The sequence below is a fragment of the Silene latifolia genome, chromosome Y, assembly GCF_048544455.1.
Source record: "Silene latifolia isolate original U9 population chromosome Y, ASM4854445v1, whole genome shotgun sequence".
In the NCBI taxonomy this organism is placed as follows: Eukaryota; Viridiplantae; Streptophyta; class Magnoliopsida; order Caryophyllales; family Caryophyllaceae; genus Silene; species Silene latifolia.
The window spans coordinates 112902342-112920630 of record NC_133538.1 but is presented as its reverse complement, the minus strand read 5'-3'; the positions used below and the strand labels follow the sequence as shown (position 1 = coordinate 112920630).

Here is an 18289-nt window from a genome sequence, read left to right as displayed (position 1 = left end):
ATAAACTAGTCAATTAAGACTTTACATTAGTCATTCTTGTTCCAAAACTTTCTTTTGGTCTCCTCGTGTAGTTATCTTGAGAACATACTCTTATGATTACTTCACTTGGTCTCTTTAGTCATATAGAACTTACTTGAGACCATAGATCTCATCTATTGGGTATACTATATAAATAGATATACCTTCATTCAAATCATTCTACCTTGCGTAGATCTCATTTTCACAAGTACACAAATTTATCTTGCCTCGTGTGTTGTGTTCTCATTTTTCTCCAACTCTATCTTTAGAATAAATACACTATAGATTCAAAGATAGCATATGAGACACAAATAATGAATTTGAAGTATAAGGAGAACTATCTCATAGGTTGACTAATAGTTTTAGATTTCGTAAGTGTACTTGGTGATTGATATTCCTTTAAAAGAGTTCATAGACTCAAAATCACTTTGTAAATGATCATACACAAGCCTTAAGCATGTGGACATATAATGAATCCCGTCATTATATTTGTCTATTAGATCACTTTAAGTGAATAATCATATGTTTCTAAGAGCAAGCATTTAAATACGAATTTTAGAACAAAGGATAAAATGATAAAACGGGTGACTTGGGTTGCAAACCAAGTCACCATTATCCAAAATACAACCAATTATCCAAAATACCTTTCCATGTCAAACACGGAAACTTAAAGGTTCTAAAATCCAAAACATGAATAAAATAAGACAATAAAAAGCAAAGCTCCATGAAAGCTATTCCTAGCTTCTTGATGGTTTCTCATGCTTGCTTTTCTTTTCCCTTGTCTTTGCTTGGTGGAGGCCCTATTTACAATAAAAAGGGAGATACATTATCACAACTTTGTATCACAATACCATAGTTGAATTAGAAACATAAAAGAAATGATAGTCATTTACCTACTGGAGTGATCTTTCCAGCCTTAATATCACCAAGGTATTTGATACAATTTCTTTTCCAATGTCCAACACCATTACAATAATGGCATTTATCAAGAGGACCCTTCTTGATTTTTGAAGTGCTAGCTTCGTTAGTCTTAGCTTTGGTGAAAGTGGGAGCTTGTTTCTTACCCTTCCTCCCATTCTTCTTGAACTTCCCCTTGCTCTTAGTGTTTATGTTAAGCACAACCTTTGGTGGGTTCACATTTAACCCCATGTCCCTCTCGGCTTGCACAAGTAACTTGTGCAATTCTTCAAGAGAAACATCCTTGTCTTGCATGTTAAAATTCACCCGGAATTGAACATACGCTTTGACTTTGGATAAGGAGTGTAGAAACCTATCTACAATGAGTTCTTTGGGGATTTCAACCTTTTGAATCTTCAAGGTCTCGACTAGCTCCATAAGTTTGAGCACATGAGGGCTAACCTTTTGGCCCTCTTTGAAGTTGAGATCAAAGAATGCCGCGGCCGCCTCATATTGGACGATCCGCGGAGTTTGTGAAACATTGTCACAATCTTGGAGTAAATCTCATTAGCGGTGCCCATTTTAAAGGCTCTCCTTTGGAGATCCGCCTCCATCGCAAATATCAACACGTTTTTCATTGTGGCGGACTCCTTATGGTAAGCCTCATATGCTTCCCTAGTGGCGGCGGTCGACCTAGTAGTAGGTTCGGGTGGAGAGGCCTCGGTAAGGTAACGAAGCTTGTCGTCACCTTGGGCGGCTAATTTGAGTTGGGCATCCCAATCGGAGATATTTGACCCATTCTTTTCAAGTTTACATCGATCCATGAAGGATCGGAGCCATGATGAATTAGCGAGAGGCGTGGCGTTTGGGTTTGGTGTAGCCATTTGTTATGAGAAAAAGAAGTGGTCTACAAAACAAAATAGAAGGAGTAAAACATATGTCGTTTTAAAATAATACTTGTAAAAAGATTTAAACAAGTTTTATTACATTTTTCTAGTGACCTCTACCCAACTAGATAAATGATTCCAAGACCCAAATTCATATCAACTTAGGCACGGGATAGCCGATGAAACCCTTATCAATATAACTCGGTGGATTAACGCTTAATCGATTCTACTTTTAGAACTCTTGGTCGATAAATTTACTCTATGTTTATCTATAGCCCGGAACACATGCGACTACGGTCACGAATACTTCCGTTGAGGTCAATCCAAATTTCGAATAAATGTGTCCATGATCCAAATTCACATTTATTTGGGCACGGGATGGCCGATGAAACCCTCATCAACACGAATTCGGTGGATAGACATTTATCACCCACTTCCCCTACGTAACAAGGTTTGTACCCCGGGATGTCCGAGTGCACTCCCTCGCGAAATAGGTTTTCATGGTTTCTACTATTTGGTAAGCTATGTCTCAATTATTTATTTTTAGCGAGATTTCATGTCAATTTATTATCTATCATGTTTTAAGTGAACTAAAGTGGTGAACTACGATAATTCTAATTGACACGGTCGATAAACTCGATGAAAGATGATGCATGTTTTAGTTATGGCGATTTAGCGATGCATGCGACATATAAATAAAATCCAAAGCATAAAAATAAATCCTAGTATGGCCTTCCTAAAATAGAAAATCTAATTAACTATTACATATTTGGAAACCAACTCCATTGGTCCCTTGAACTTCGGTTGTGGCACGCATCTCGAGGTAACACCGTCTTTATGTATCGCCATCTTGAAAAAATCCGTCTTTGGGAACTCCGAAATAAATAAAATTACATAACAAATTACATAATTTCCTATTATACATTTGTAACTAAAATAAAATAAATCTATTAAATTACAAAACGGTGATACGAGATCACAATAAATTACAACCGAATCGATATTCCCATACATTTCGGGTAATACCAATTAAAAACTAAGGCCATACTAAGTAAAAATTACATAATTCAAAATTACATAAATAAAATTATGACAATCATAAAGAAAATGAAGCATTATAATATGTATGAACATGCCCAATTTTATGCTAAATCGCCTTTAAATAGCCAATATCGTATATTACTCGGTTTTTACGGATTTGCGTGATTCAACATTTTATAATCACAAAAATTACATAAATTCATATTTATGCATAAGTTAATTACCCTAACCTCTTAGGACTCAAAATTTAGTCTTCACTAATTATTTGACCATAATTAACTCATATTTCTAAAATTTGTTCATTAATGGACTTAAAATTACAAAAAATAAGCTATAAACTTCAAATAAATCACAAAATTTCAAATAAATTCAAAATTCAAAATTTAAACTCATGAACATTCTGGAAAAATACCATGACACTCATAATGTTCAAAAACTTGGGTTAAAGTTTTCGAAATTTATCCGGAAAAACAATGTTGCGGTTCATTGGTTTTAACAAAATAATCATTAAAACATGAGAAAAATTATATTCATCAACTTCTCAATTTTAGATCAGAAAAAGATAATAAAATGCAACATGTGATGTTTTTCCTTAGTCATAGAGTATGTTTTATAAATATTTCACTAATTAAGTCACTATTTATGCTATTTTTCTTCAAAAAATCATAAATCATGCAAAAAGACTTCAATATAGCCTATTATTTTACACACATCTTGTAAAATAGCATGTGACAACATACTAAATTTCTATGACCAGATTCGAAATTTATCTCATATTAACCTATTTTTCATCTAAATCCGATTTTAATAATGAAAAATCCATTTTTCGAGTATAAGAAGTCCAAAAAATTTGAAAATTTACAGGTCATCTCAAAATAATATATGTGACAATATATCCAAAAATCACTGAAAAATTCGAAGTTTAGCTAATTTTAGTCCGAAAATGACATTTTATTCATAAAATCATATTTTTAATGCCATTATTATATAATATGAACAATAAAAATCCATAAATTAACCAAAATATCCTAAAAACATTTTAGGACCAGAAATTTTAACATGCATAATGATTTTCGTGATATATCATAATAACACAAATTTAACAAGTTTTATATGTTAATCGTATAACTCGGAAAAACTTTTAACCGATTTGCATGCAAACAACCATGGCTCTTGATACCGATTGAAGGAAAAGTAGATCTATATATTTAACATAATCATATATATTTTATGATAATTTAATCATAAAATTAATTGGTGATCTTATGCATGCAAACTATAAACAATATAAAGAAGAAATCTTTATCTTACATTGGAATTTCGGTTTATTAGGGCACAAGAGAGATCTCCTTCTCTCTTGTTCTTGTGCTTTCCTCAATGGATGAACAAAGATCCAAGTATAGGATCTCTCCCAAAGTTTAATACCCAAAGCACACTCTTAATAAAATTAATATTATGAATACTAGTACAATATTAATTTAGCATAAAATGACCCAAAATAAATTTGGTTTTGGTCTCCTAAAAATCGGTTTAAGAGAGGAAGAAAAGGAAGTTTTTATCTTTCTAAAAAATCTTAATTTTTGATGAATGAATGAATTTTCTAATGCACTAAGCTATAATGTAGTGCAAGTGATAAAATATAAGGCAAAACCCTTGGTTTGGCTCCTATGAAAAACCGGGTAAGGGAAGAGGAGGGAAGAAGAGTGAGCCAATGCATGCAAGAGTTTGTCTTCACAATGACAACTAGTTTGCATGGCTAGTTTAGTAGGTAAATCATTATGTTTACCACTAACATAATAAACCTAATATTTCTCCTAATCCTCCCATTATTTCGGTTTACATATGTAAAATGGAATCCATTTTATTTTTGTCAATATGTCACATGTCACATAAAATTGTTATGTATTTTTAACATATTAAAAATCAACGTATTAATAAAAATACGTCATATACAAAAATCGACTTAGTAATTCGCAATTACTTGTACCATAATATTTTACCAATTATAAATCACAATAACTTGTATTTATAATAATTCATTCAATTTCAATTGTTTCCTTAAACAATAATTTCATCTGAGTAATGAAACAATTCGATCACTCAGACCGTATCTCATTTAATCAAATTTCAATGAGACACGTAAATATTACTTCCAAAATTGTCCGTCAATTTTAAATAATTTAATTGACTCGTAACGTTATACGATCAATTAAATGATCAATTAAGAGTGTTGCCCTTTAGGTATGACCTAGGGGATCAACTGATCACCACCGTCGCACGACAGTAATGTCAAACTCTAGTCAGCCAATCATTACCGATATGTGTGGACCAGTTGACAGTAAAATATTACTTCATGAGACTTAAACATGTGATCATCATGATCAACAGTTGTGATCGCATTATTGTTGGAGGACACATATTCCAACAAAAATATGTAAAACCGTATAACGATCTATAACAACGCTGATCTTCTGCTGACTTATTAGAAAACTGCAAGCGAACCAGAAAACGAAAGCTCTCAAACTGAGAGAAGGACACCACCGATAGACGGGGGCAGAGCCCTCAGAAAGAGAGACGAAACAAAAACGAAAGCGAAAATTAAACAAAAACATAAATGAAATAAAGCGGAACACAGGAGAAAAAAACGGAAGCCACCGCCTCCCTACCAGCCCACAACACCGCCAGATCCAAGTACCACCCTGCCACACCACCTCAACAAACTCGTCCGATAAGACCCGAATAGCCCACATACACCACGCAGACCGAGAGGAACGGGCAGACCCGTACGATCCAGAACCGGATGTGGGTAAGAAAGGAGAGGAGGGTTAATCGGAAGAGAGGAGACGGGTCGTCGGAAAAAGGTCTTGAGAGACCCCATCCCCGGCGACAAGGTAGAGGGTTGGGTGGCGGTGGGAGGAAGGAGGAAAACGGCGGCAACAAAGGGGGAGGATTTAGGGTTTTTTTTAGAGAGAGGGGGGGGGGGGGGAACTAGAGACTTGCTAAAGATTCTTAGTTAAAGGGATATTACACTATTCGTGCCTTAGTTTTGAAAGATGGCTTTCAGTTTGTTTTTTTGAAATAATGAAGGGCGGCTCTTTGGGAAATTATATGCTAATTTTCACTTCACAAGTTTTCCTCAAATGTGCTAAAACATACCCCAGGTTTTAAGTAAAACAAAGTTTGTTTTAAGTAAAACAAAGTTTAGCCTTTTCTATTTGGGTTATTTAATGCGAATACTCTGAATAATAAGGGTGCTTCTCAAAAGACTCCAAACTCGGTTGTAACTACCAATAAAACCAACAATTGCACTACTTCTCTTATACTAGAATTGGTTGACCGGCTACCTACTAAACAAGTGAATACTTTTTTACACCTCTTTTAACTCCTCTTTTTCAATCCTCTATTATCCCTCTTTTTAAACTTTCCCTTGCCTCTTCACCTAATCCACCATTAAACTTCTCTGCTTTCTCCATACACTCAAACACCATTAATGATCCTCGGTGGTGGAACCCATGACAACGACGAGGAGAATAAGAAAACGAAGGTAAAACAACAGTTATCGTCAGTATCGTTTCCATATCGCCTTCAGTATACTAAATCAAGTAACTTTGATTCCACCCATGTAGTTTATGTGATTGACAAAGTTAATGTGTTTTGAAAAGTACGACAAAATTTGCAGCAATCTGAGGAGTGCCACCCACAAAATTAATTAGAAAAGTAGAAAAATAGATGCTTAAAGAAAGGAAAAGACCATCTTGAGTTAGAAGAGGATAATGATTAAAAGAAAAAATGATGAACCGATCCTAGTGGTTAGCCAAGTCAAATAGCAGCAGCCTTTGAGTAAGCAAAATCAGGTTGCAGGACTGGTAGCTCTTTCATAGATGTCGTACTAGATTGTAAAAGGATAACGTTTTCGGTATTGTCTTCAAATTATAAGGGCATTTCTGATATATGCGAGAAATTAAGGAAATTGATTAATTAAATTAACTGGAATTTGGAAAAGTGGGGATTTTGAAATGTGAGGGAGAAGAGATCTGACAGAAGGACTGCAAATCCGATGAACCAAAGAAGGAGTGAGAGTAAGATAATAAGAGAGGGAAGTGTGTGTGGAGCGAATGCCAAAGTGAACATAATTATAAAATCAAACATATTATTGTTAGAATTAAAATAAAAAAATGGGGAAAAGAGGAAGATGAAGACTGATAAAAGGGAGAATAGTGGGCTAATTAACGAGGAAGATGAAGACTCATACTTACCTGCTATAATAAGTTAAAAAAACACCAATTATATTCATAGAGAAGAGGTGTAATTGTTGGTTTTATTGGTAGTTAAAATAGAGTTCAGAGTATTTTGAGAAGCACCTTCATAGTTCAGAGTATTCTCATTAAATAACCTTTTCTATTTCTATCTCAAGAATTGTCCTCTTGTGATTGTTTCTCCTCTTTGTTTCTGAAAAACCATCAGCCATTTAAGGATAATTACAAAACCATTTTTCTCCTCTTCTTAGAAGGTGCTCTTTTTGTACAAACATGGGAAGGTTAATGTTTTTGTCACATACCAAAAGCTTTGACTTGTAAACCCTAGTTTACTCCATCTTGAATGCCTCCTTTATAAAAGGAGCACTTCCCTTCATTCACAAACCAAGAATTTTTCTGAGAATATCAAAGTGTTTTGCAAAATCGGTTTTAAAGAACTCAAGGCATTTCTTTCATTTGCAAAAATCTTCGAAGTCTTCAAGTCACAGATAGGGGTGATCAAAACCGGATATCCGATACGGTTTTGGAAACCGTATCGGATAACCGGTTTTTTAAATATCCTTTTTTAGTATCCTTATCTGATACGGTTTTTCCGTATATACGGAAACCGTATATCCGGTTTTTCCGTATATCCGAAAACCGTATATCCGGTATCCGGTTTTCAGCTTCACTTATATAGTTTATTTTTTTTTTGTTTTCTATGTGTGATTGCTGGTGTTTTTTAGTAACTTAAAAGTGTTTTAAAAAGTTATAAGAGTAAATAACTTTTAAAGTTTAATACTAATAAGATTTAATCACCAACCTATTGGTATTTAATGATTTATGTATATATTTTAATATTTTATTCTAGAAAAAAGGCAACCGTATCTGATACCGTATATCCGGTTTCATATTTTGCCGATCCTTATCCGATACAGTTTTTAAAGAACCGTATCAGATATCCGGAAATTCGTATCGGATATCCGGAAATCCGTATAATTAAATTCGTATAGCGTATCGGATACGTATAATAAAATCGTATCGTATAATTTTGCTCAGCCCTAGTCACAGACCTTATTACTGTTGCTTTAAGTATTGTACTCCATCATTTAGAATCGTTTGATCTAATAAGTTGTCGTTCTCAACTCTTTTTAAGAATCGGATTGAGGAAACTTGATCTTGTAAACATTCTAGTTAGAGTGTCGTGTTCTTAGACGCAGTAGTCTTTGAACTCTTGTCGCAACCGGAGTAGGTTGTGGGTCCTTTCTATTGTAAGGATTTTAAGTAGTCGGAGTAGATCACTTAACTAATCAATAAAAAGAAGATTGGACGTAGGCCCTTAGAGAGTTGGCTGAACCAATTCAAAAATCATTGTGTTGATCTCTCGTTACTTTAAATTCCGCTGCAATTAATTTACTTGTTCTTCATTTGCGCTTTTAGTTAGAAACAGTCCTGAATACTGTTACTTTTGGTCTGTAGCCTTCACTCCATTTGCTAAGACAAATAAGTAACAGTCAGAATAACTGTTGCTTCCAGATTTCAGCAACTTCCTTTAAGAACGTGATACACTTCTAATTACTCAATTTATTTGATGTATCCATTTGTTTCTCATATTGTTGATCAACTTACTTTAAAGCAATAAAGATTAAATTGAAAATTTTAAAATAGTACCTAATTCACTCCCTCTCTTCTTAGGTACTTAGAAACCTAAAATCTTCAATTGGTATTAGTGCCTTGTGCTCTTGATCGAGGCTAATCGCCATAGAGTTTGATTCTTGGGATATGGATTCCTCAAAACACTCCAAGATCCCGGTCTTTACCGGTGAGAATTTTGGATGATGGAAGCTCAAAGTGGAGCACTATATCAAAATTATCGATTATCAATGTTGGAAAATCATTGAGGATTGACCTCTCGTTATTCAGGAAACCGACATCTTGACGGGTTTTTCTAAAGTCAAGGCCGAGAAGGATTATAATGAAAATGACTTCAAGTTGGCCGAGGAAAAACTCGATAGCGATGTCGATCTTCAACGATGTGTAGGTGAGGTGGAAGTGAGTTAAATTTCCGGATGTCCTACGGCTAAACTAATTTGGGACTCCCTTGTACTCGCCTATGAAGGGACGTCTCAAGTTAAAAAAGCACCGTATTGACCTTCTCATGAAACAATATGAGATGTTTCGTATGTCAAAGGACGAATCTATAAATAGCTTTTCATCTCGCTTTTCTTGTATTATTAATGAACTAAAAGGTCTAGGAAGAGATTTCGAGTCCGAGGACATTGTTTGAAAAATTCTTCGTAGTCTTACACCCAAGTGGTAACCTAAGCTCACCGCCATTAAGGAAGCCCGTGACCTATCCATCTTAACTCTTCATGAACTAATAGGATCACTAATGGCTCACGAGTTTAATCTCGAGAATAATTCTAGTGAATCCTCAAAGGGAAAGTGTCTAGCTCTAATGTCCTCTCTTAGTGATGAGGAGGACGAAGAGGAAGATGAATTTGCCATGTTATCAAGAAACATAGTGGGAATGGTAAATGACCAAGGAAATAGAAGGTTCAACAATAATTACTCGAAAAACGATTTCCTAAGAAACGATCTACTTCCACTATTGGATGCTTCAAATATGGTGATGAAACTCACCAAATCAAAGAATGTCCAAAGTAGAAGGAAATCAAATCAAAGGATAAGCATGACAAAGCTAAGAAGGAATACAAACATATAACGTCATGTCCGCCATTTGGGGAATGTCCGACTCCGCGGATGGTGAACCCATCAAGGAGCAATTAGAGGCTTAAATGTGTATTACACATCATCTCAAAAACAAAGTCTCTAAATCTTCAAAAATTGAACATCTTAGATGTATCATGGCTCATCCCGATGATTCCGACTCGGATTCTGACAACGAGGTAAAACATCTAAAAGACAAGGTTAGGACTTACTCCAAAGAGAGAGTGTGTAAGATTTTTGATAAACTCTTTGATAAGTGTCGTTCAAAAACTGGAAAATTAGATGTCATGCAAGACGAGATAAAAGAAATTGCTCAAGAAAACTTTCACCTCAAAAATGAGCTTAATAAAACAGATAGTGTAACTGTTACTTCTGAAACACATGATGAAGTAAAAAGAGTAAGGAAATTGAACAATGATGTCTCTGATCTTGAGGACGTCAACACAATCCTGGTTATAAAAATGTCCATGATAATTAAGAAACGGTGACCTTTTAAAGGATCAAGTTATGCTTAAAAGGCATTAAATGATTTAGTTGATGAGGTAGAGGAAATTAAAGCAACAATGTCTCAGGCTGTTTCCCCTGATAGTAATAAGGAAACCTCAAATGAACTAATCACTAACCTAACAAATGATAATGAGTGTCTTAAAGTTAATATAGATGCCTACAAAAGGGACATTAGAATGCTTCATGAAAAGTTTGTCAAAGTTCAAAATGAACCTCCTGAATGTAGTTCTTCTAGATCCAAGATTGTTCACATAGATAGATGCATCTAAAGTCTTAAGCTTAATGTTGAAAATAAATCTGAAACAATCATGGAGATTAAATCTGAGTATGTTGCATTGAAAAAGGAGTTTGAAAATTTTAAAGAGAAGAACAAAATTCTTTCTTTGAAAATTGAGAAACTAAGCAAAGAACTTGTCGAGGCCAAAAATGTGTCTAAAGGATGGGATGCTAGTCAAACCGTCCTAAATTTCCTCACTAATTAAACCAAAAGGTGTGACAGTTTTGCGGGTTTGGGTTTTAAATGGAACAGTCAGTCAGACTGTTACATTCCAAAGTCGGATGTAATACCACGGTTTTATGGGTCCAGTTACTCGGCCGAATAGGGCTAACTCGGCCGAGTAGAGTGTCGTGTGTTTTCTTGTCAGGCTACTGTCCAGGAACACTCGGCCGAGTAGTGTAATACTCGGCCGAGTAAGAGGTACTCGGCCGAGTACTCTCAGTACTCGATCGAGTAACCGGTCTGACGGGATTTATTTCCGCGGTTTGATTAATGATGATTAAAGGTTATATAAATCGTGTTTAACAGTTTTTATTCATGTTTTACCAAAACCTAACTACGTTCTTCACTCCTCTAATCATCCTTAATCACTCTCAAGGGAATTGATTGTTCGTGAGTCTTTCGTTCATCTCTTTCACGTTAATTTCGTCGGTAAGTCACTAGTTCTGTATCTTTTATTTAGAATTGTCTTTTAGGGTTTTGCCCTAGTGATTTAATTTGGGAAAAAGGGTGATTGCATGTTTGTGATTAGATTGTTGTGAAGGATTCGTAGATGAAGGATTCGTAGATGATCGTTTCTAGCTTCCGGTGTGTACTTGTGATTCGGACCAGTGATAAGGTAGGGTTTTTCTACTCAGTTGCATGTTTAATTGATTTAAGACGGATTGATTGTTGTATTGGCATGATTAGTATCGTTGTTGGGATCGTCTTTCTTGGTTGTTGGATTTGTTGTTTCTTATCTATATTTGCGAGGTGTGTCCTCGGCTGAGTGGAGTCATCATTTCGGAATGGCTTCACGCCCTTGATTCGCCCCTTGTGGTGCCCGTCACAAGGGGGATGTGCACATTAATGTACATGGGTTATTGCTCGTTGCGATGAGCGGGGCTTAGGTGGGCAAGGCTGCGGTCCCCCACTGCGGTAAGGATTACCTGTTGCGATAGGTAATCTGGAAGGGCTTCACACTTAGGTGTGTAGTCGGTTACTCGATACGATTAGAGTTGGAGAATGGCTATGCAGTTGGATTGGTTTGCTTTGGTTGTTTCTTTGTAATTGTCTTATTTTGATTATTCAGTGAACTGACCCCGTTGTGTTTTATAAAACTGTGGTGATCCATTTGGGGATGGTGAGTAGATTGTGACAGGTGATGATTTCATGTTAGCTGCGGGGATGAGGATGGGATGACATCACTTTTAGTCTTAGCTTCTGCTGTCACGAGTTTTAGATACTTTGTTTTGATGTATTGGGATTTCTATTCTTTCACTTTGGTTGCCAGCTTTAAGACGATGTATTCATTTAACATTATACTTTAATAATTGTTCTTGGATGGTCACTCTTGATATACTTAGCTCGGGCAACCGAGATGGTAGCATCGTTATATGCTAGGGAGGTCCTTGGTAAGGCACCTTGGTGTATGTGGGTGTTACAAAGTGGTATCAGAGCGACGATTTTGGAACCTAAACCAATGAACAAAATGAACATAAGGTGTCTAACTAAAATGCCCGGGGAGGAGTTGTTTGGAGCTACCGCAAAGTCTTGGGAGACGTCCCAAAGTCACATTAAGGCCCTTATAACTTTGAGCCGGTCACCATGGGATGTCTTGGGGAGTCGTCATGTGCGTTATACATGTTTCTTATGAAGTTGTTGGATGGAATAAAGTATATGATTGCATGAATATATTGAGCATTGTGGTATATGAAGCATGATTGTATGTTATTACTTGGCTTTAAGATGGTAAACATGTTTAGAGATGATATATGTATGGCTATGTACGTTTTTCAGTCGAAGGCTAGCTCGTTTTAAAATGACTCGGCCGAGTAGGGCGGTACTCGACTTAGTAACCAAGCACTCGACCGAGTGTGGGTTCGTGTTTTTAAAACAGTAGCTACTGGTTGTGATCACTCAGCCGACTAAGAGGGGTACTCGACCGAGTGGGGCATACTCGACCGAGTACCTTGTGTACTCGACTGAGTATGTTTTATGTGATTTGGAGGTCAGCTACTGGAGTAGGATACTCGGCCGAGTAGTCTCAGTACTCGACCGAGTAGTCCTTACTCAATCGAGTACTTCATGGTACTCGACCGAGTACTTCTTTGGTGGGTGATTTTTTTATTTTGAGACGTAGGCTATGTGCTTACGTTTTCTTGGTTATATCAGCTTAAAATGCCGCCAAAGAGATCGGCTGGATGCATCCAAGCTACTGAGATGAGTCATGAGGAGATTGCGAGAATGATTAAGCAACAAGATGCGCTCATGGAGGCACTTAAGAATGTGGGTAAGGGAGGTGAGAAACCGATGGATGCATCCCATCCGAGCACCACCAATTCTTGCTTTCACCCCTCTACTTATGAGGGCACCGGGAGCCAAAGCTGCTCGATAATTGGAACCGTGAGACGGAGAGTTTGCTAGAGGTAGTAAAGTGTCCGGCGGATATGATGGTGGAACAGGCTGTGTTCTACCTAAGGGATGAGGCTGGGGTATGGTGGCAGAACGTGAGGGAGGAGGCTCGGGAATACTACAGGGACCGAGGAATGCTATCCCATGGACTAGATTCAAGAGTGCCATGAAAGAACACTTTGTGCCGGAGCACATTCGCCATAAGGTGAGAGTCGAGTTCGATTCCTTTGCTATGGCTGATAACATGACCGTCATAGAGTACTATCACCGGTTTATAGAGCTGTCATGATACACAAAGGATATGCAACTGGGTCAATGGAGTTTGGCTCTTAGCTTTGAAAAGAGGTTGGCACTGAAGATCATGGATAGACTACCAGCTGGGCTACTCACAGATCTAAAAGAGGTATATGCAAAAGTGGGGCACGCCGAGAGATTAGTGGACTTGGCTAAGGAGGCTAAGGAAAGGAATGCAGAGAAAAGAGAGGCTGAGAGTGAGGGCGGCAACCAGGCGCGTCACAAGAAGGGCATTCACAATCAGGCTAAGACCTTTTCTAAAGGATCTAGTTATGTAGGAGGATCTCAAACTTGGGGAAGAGGAGGTGGCCGGTGATAACTCCAATCTTACTTGTTTTAACTGTGGTGGATCGGGTCATAAGAGGTATGAGTGTACCAGTGCTACTAGAGGAGGCGGGGGTTTTCCAGGGACATATCAGGGAAACGTTTTGCACGCTCCAAGCTAGAGCTTTGCCAGTAACAGGCCATCTGGGTCGTGGGGTAATCGTGGAGGACAGAACAACAACAATGTCGGCTATAACCGCAATAATGGAGGATCCTATTAGCGTCCGAACAACAGTGTGACGCAGAACTCGGCAGCCAACCCGGCTACATCGACTACCACGGTTCAGGGTGGAGGCCAGAAGAGCAGTGGGAAACTTTTTATGATGGGCAAGCAGGAAGCGGAGAATGATTCTCATGTTGTTACCTGTACTTTTCTTGTTCATAACACACCATCTTTTGTCCTGTTTGATTTGGGGGCAACCCACTTTTTCGTGTCTAGGAATCATGCCTTAGCTATGGGTTTGTGTAACACCCCGTAATTTCGGACCGTTAATATATTGCGGAAGTAATTTATTAATCAAGTAAAATTTGATATTAATGTATTTGAAGTAATAATAATTCAAAGAAATATAATTTTATTATATTTTGAAGAAAAGTATTTATTTTGATAGTTTTGAAATGTTTAAAAATAGTTTAAACCGTGTAAAAACTTTTTATTTCGAAATAAGGGCATATCGGGGAAAAATGACAACTCTTTTGAAAATTGGGTAAATGATTTTGGAAATGGGTCATATGAGTACTCAATTTTCTTGTAATCTTGTGTTTAAGAACTTTGGACTTGTCGGAATTTGCATTTGACAAACGGTTTTAATTATTGTCGAAACGAGCCAAAACCGACTCATAAAATTTTGTCTCAATCCCGCTCCTCCTCTCCTATCCCACGGCACACCTCCCCTTCTCCTTTCATTCTGATTTTTCTTGCCAAACCAGATTTCCTTGAAGGTTCTAAAGCTTTCCAAATCAAAAACCACCATTTTTATACAAAATCCAAGCTAATTTCACCATAACTCACTCGTTTCTAGTCCGATTTTCACAAAATTTATATTTTCGGAATCCTCTCTTCAAGATCTACATCCTAGTATGTTTTAATTTCAGTTTTCTTGATGTTGATTTAAGACGAATTTGGGCATATTTCGATTTTTGTGCTTATTGTTGTGTTTTTATTGTTTATTTAGGTGAAGATTTGGAAGACGAGTTTGGGGACTCGTATATTGTTGAAGATAGTGGTTAGTTGGCAGATTAGGGTTTGGGTTCAAGGTGCTAATTGCTCATTTTGTTGCTAAAGGTAACATATTTCGAGTTACTCGACGAATAATCGTCACATTCTTTGCTTTTTGTTTGATTTTGTGATTATTAATTGAATGGTTTATTTCACATGTTAATATGGGTTAATTTCTTGTCTAATTCATGTCTTTTGTTAGTTTATGTTAACATATTAGTATAGGAATGATTAATTGATGCTTCAGACGATGTTAAACTGAACAAAAATGGAGAAATGGAGGGTTGGGGGTGGCGGCCCAGGCCAAAGAGGCCGGCAAAGGCCCGTGCGAGGCCACGGCAGGCCCACGGCTGGCCGTTGCTTGTTTCGCGGTTTTTCATGCATTATTTGTCATTTCGGGTTTATTAATGTTATAATTAGTATAAGTAACAAATGGGTAATCTTTTGAAATGAATCATATTAGTAGTAAAAATTATGTTGATGGTAAAAATTATGTTTATTTTGGTAGTTGACACATGTTAGAATAGGTTATAAAATGAAATTGTAATGAATGAGCTCAAAATGAATTTTATAGCGATAATTGTAATGTTTGGATGTTTATGCCGAAAATCGAGCCTTGGTCCCTTTGATGAATCGATGTCGATCAATTGTGTGATTGGTCACCGCAATTTAACCCGCACTGTCGCCGCAGATGGGGTTGCGGGTAAAAATTCGGTTGGATGAAATTTTATATGAATTGGATAATCGGCCTTTTTCTTGTTTTAGGCCATTTATTAAGTCTTAGTTCACATGTGTTGTTGGTTGAATTTAATAGTTTCTTATATTGTAGAAACGGCCCTAGATTCCCTGAAACCTTTAATATTGTTAATATTGCTAGAAATGGTATTGGTATTAAATACTTTTTGCAGGTTGTTGTGTTTGTCATAGATAGGTCTTTATAGTCTTTGACGAGTATATGTTCACCGCTTAATAGCCTTTGTGTTTCGACTTGGTGGGATTATATCCAAGTTGGGGCATGACCTCGTTACTTATTTTGATAGTAAGTGGTCAGCTTAAGTACTAGCCAACCCTTTGGTGGACTCCTTAGGGTACTCACTTTGTTTTAGAAAAATTGTGGGTCTTGGGTGCGGTGGTGTGTATCCGCATGTCTAGGTCTGCGCAGATTTTAGGCTAGGGTTGTGTTGTGTCTTGGCCATGTTTTGATAGAACCTCTGAGCCAAGATACCGGTTCGATTACCTTCCCTACCTCGTGGTATAGACTCTAGTTACAGAGTGACTATTGACCGTACTAAGAACTTATGCCTGTCTTTGATATATTGCCCTTTCTTGTATGGTGATTTTATGAATTGTAATAGGTGAGATGTAAGCCGGTTACAATTGATAAAGTTTGGATTACTATTTGTTATATGATTCACATGATAGTTTAATTTGGTCAGTTTAGTGATCATATGTTAGAATACTCGATAGTTAATTGATTTATCATGTTTTTTTTTTTTTTTGGTGAAAATGTGAAAATATATTAATAAAGGATAATTAAGTTTACACCATCACCATCTACATAACATTTTTTCAAGCTAATACATCAGAGAATCAATACTAAGCAAAAACTGGTTCCCATGGTAATTTAGTCATCTTCAAACTCCATTTTCGTTCTTGGCACCTCCCTTGAATATCTTGCTTAACTTTCCTCAAGAGAACTCTAGGCGCCAAAACTCTATCTTCAATTCTCGCTATATTCCTTGCATTCCATACGTGGTACCATAATGCAATAATGGCTGCCCAATAATCGCTTCTTCATCAAAGAGGACACCTCCAAGCAAGATACCAGGCTACCACACTTGTCTTAGGAATGGACATACCAAGCCACTCAGTGAGGAGATCCCAAAGATCGTGTGTAATAAGTACATTCAGAGAATAAATGCCGATGCGTTTCATTTTGTAAAGAGCATATTGCATGTGCCATATCGGTGGTGATACCAAACCTAACCAAACTTATCCCCTGGTCATCAAGGCGACCGCACTAGAAGCCATCCAACAAACGCATGTCCGGGCACTAGAGTCCTGTTCCCGGATCAAGGGATACCAAATGACTCGGGTGTTGTTGCCCCAATGACCACTTATACCCAATAGCCACACTATAATCGCCTGGTAAAATAAACCCCAAATCCAAGTAATAAAACCAGGCTTCATAATGCCCATTACCTGGCAAATTTTCCGCCAAGTCCAACTGGAATTAACAGTGGGTGTATAAGCATACCAATCCCTCCCTTTCATATAAATATGACAGACCCACCTCAACCAAAGGTGATCACTCTTATGACCATCCAACTAGTGTATTTCCCAATGACAAAAGTATTCCATATTCTGGAATTAACAATACCCATCCACCATGCTTCTTATCTTTACAAATATTATCCCAATTGACATTAGGAGATTTACCATACCGGTCGAACTGGACAGAGGTAGTTCCTACATATTCGTTCAATCCTGTCAATTACTGTAAGAGGGATAACAAAAATACGAGACCAATAGGAGTGCAACTGACTAAGAACAGCTTTTATGAGGACAAGTCTCCCTGCATAGCTCAATTTCTTAGCCCCCCAGCTTCGAATTCTACTCACCACCTTCTCAATGAGTCTAGTACAGTCACCAATGCCCATCCTTTTATGAGAGATAGGCACCCCTAGGTATCTAAAAGGAAAGACACCAGGTTTAAAACCAGAAATTCTCAGAATGTAATCAATCTCACCTTGTTCCATACCATTGATTTATCATGTTGTTTACATGTTACACTACATGTTACATTAAAAATGACATTTCGTGGCTGGGAGGACTCGAAGTTACTCCCCACTGAATTGTGGCTTTCGTGTTTGTATAAAATGCGATTGACAGGTTGAAGATGATTAAATGGGGTACACAGACGAGCTAGTGAGCAAAAGAACCTTGGACTTAGTTTGACTATTTTTGTAGTAAACCTTTAGACTTTTGGTTATGTTTATATTTTGAAGGGACATATGTCTCCCTCTTTTACTTTGGTTTGTATCGCTATATTTTCTTGCCTTTAGCATAGTTATGTAAATTAGTTTGTTAGTATTTACAGGTTTTGGCACCCTCCTCTTGGAAATGTTTGTGAATGGTTTAGAAAAGTTTTAAAAATTACAGGTTTTGTCTAGTTGAACCAATTACAAACATATCCTGTCAGTTTTTCTGTAGAGTTTTCGTGTTTATTTAACGCTATATATAAGGG

The 18289-nt window shown here is 37.0% G+C and overlaps 1 long non-coding RNA gene across 1 annotated transcript; it reads left to right on the top strand.

Annotated features, from left to right (window-relative positions):
- The first annotated feature begins 14774 nt into the window (after positions 1 to 14774).
- On the top strand, positions 14775 to 18078 carry LOC141634191 (uncharacterized). Its single transcript, XR_012538952.1, has 3 exons — positions 14775 to 14901; positions 15005 to 15108; positions 17935 to 18078. It is a non-coding gene; the product is annotated as an uncharacterized LOC141634191 (long non-coding RNA).
- The last annotated feature ends 211 nt before the right edge of the window (positions 18079 to 18289 follow it).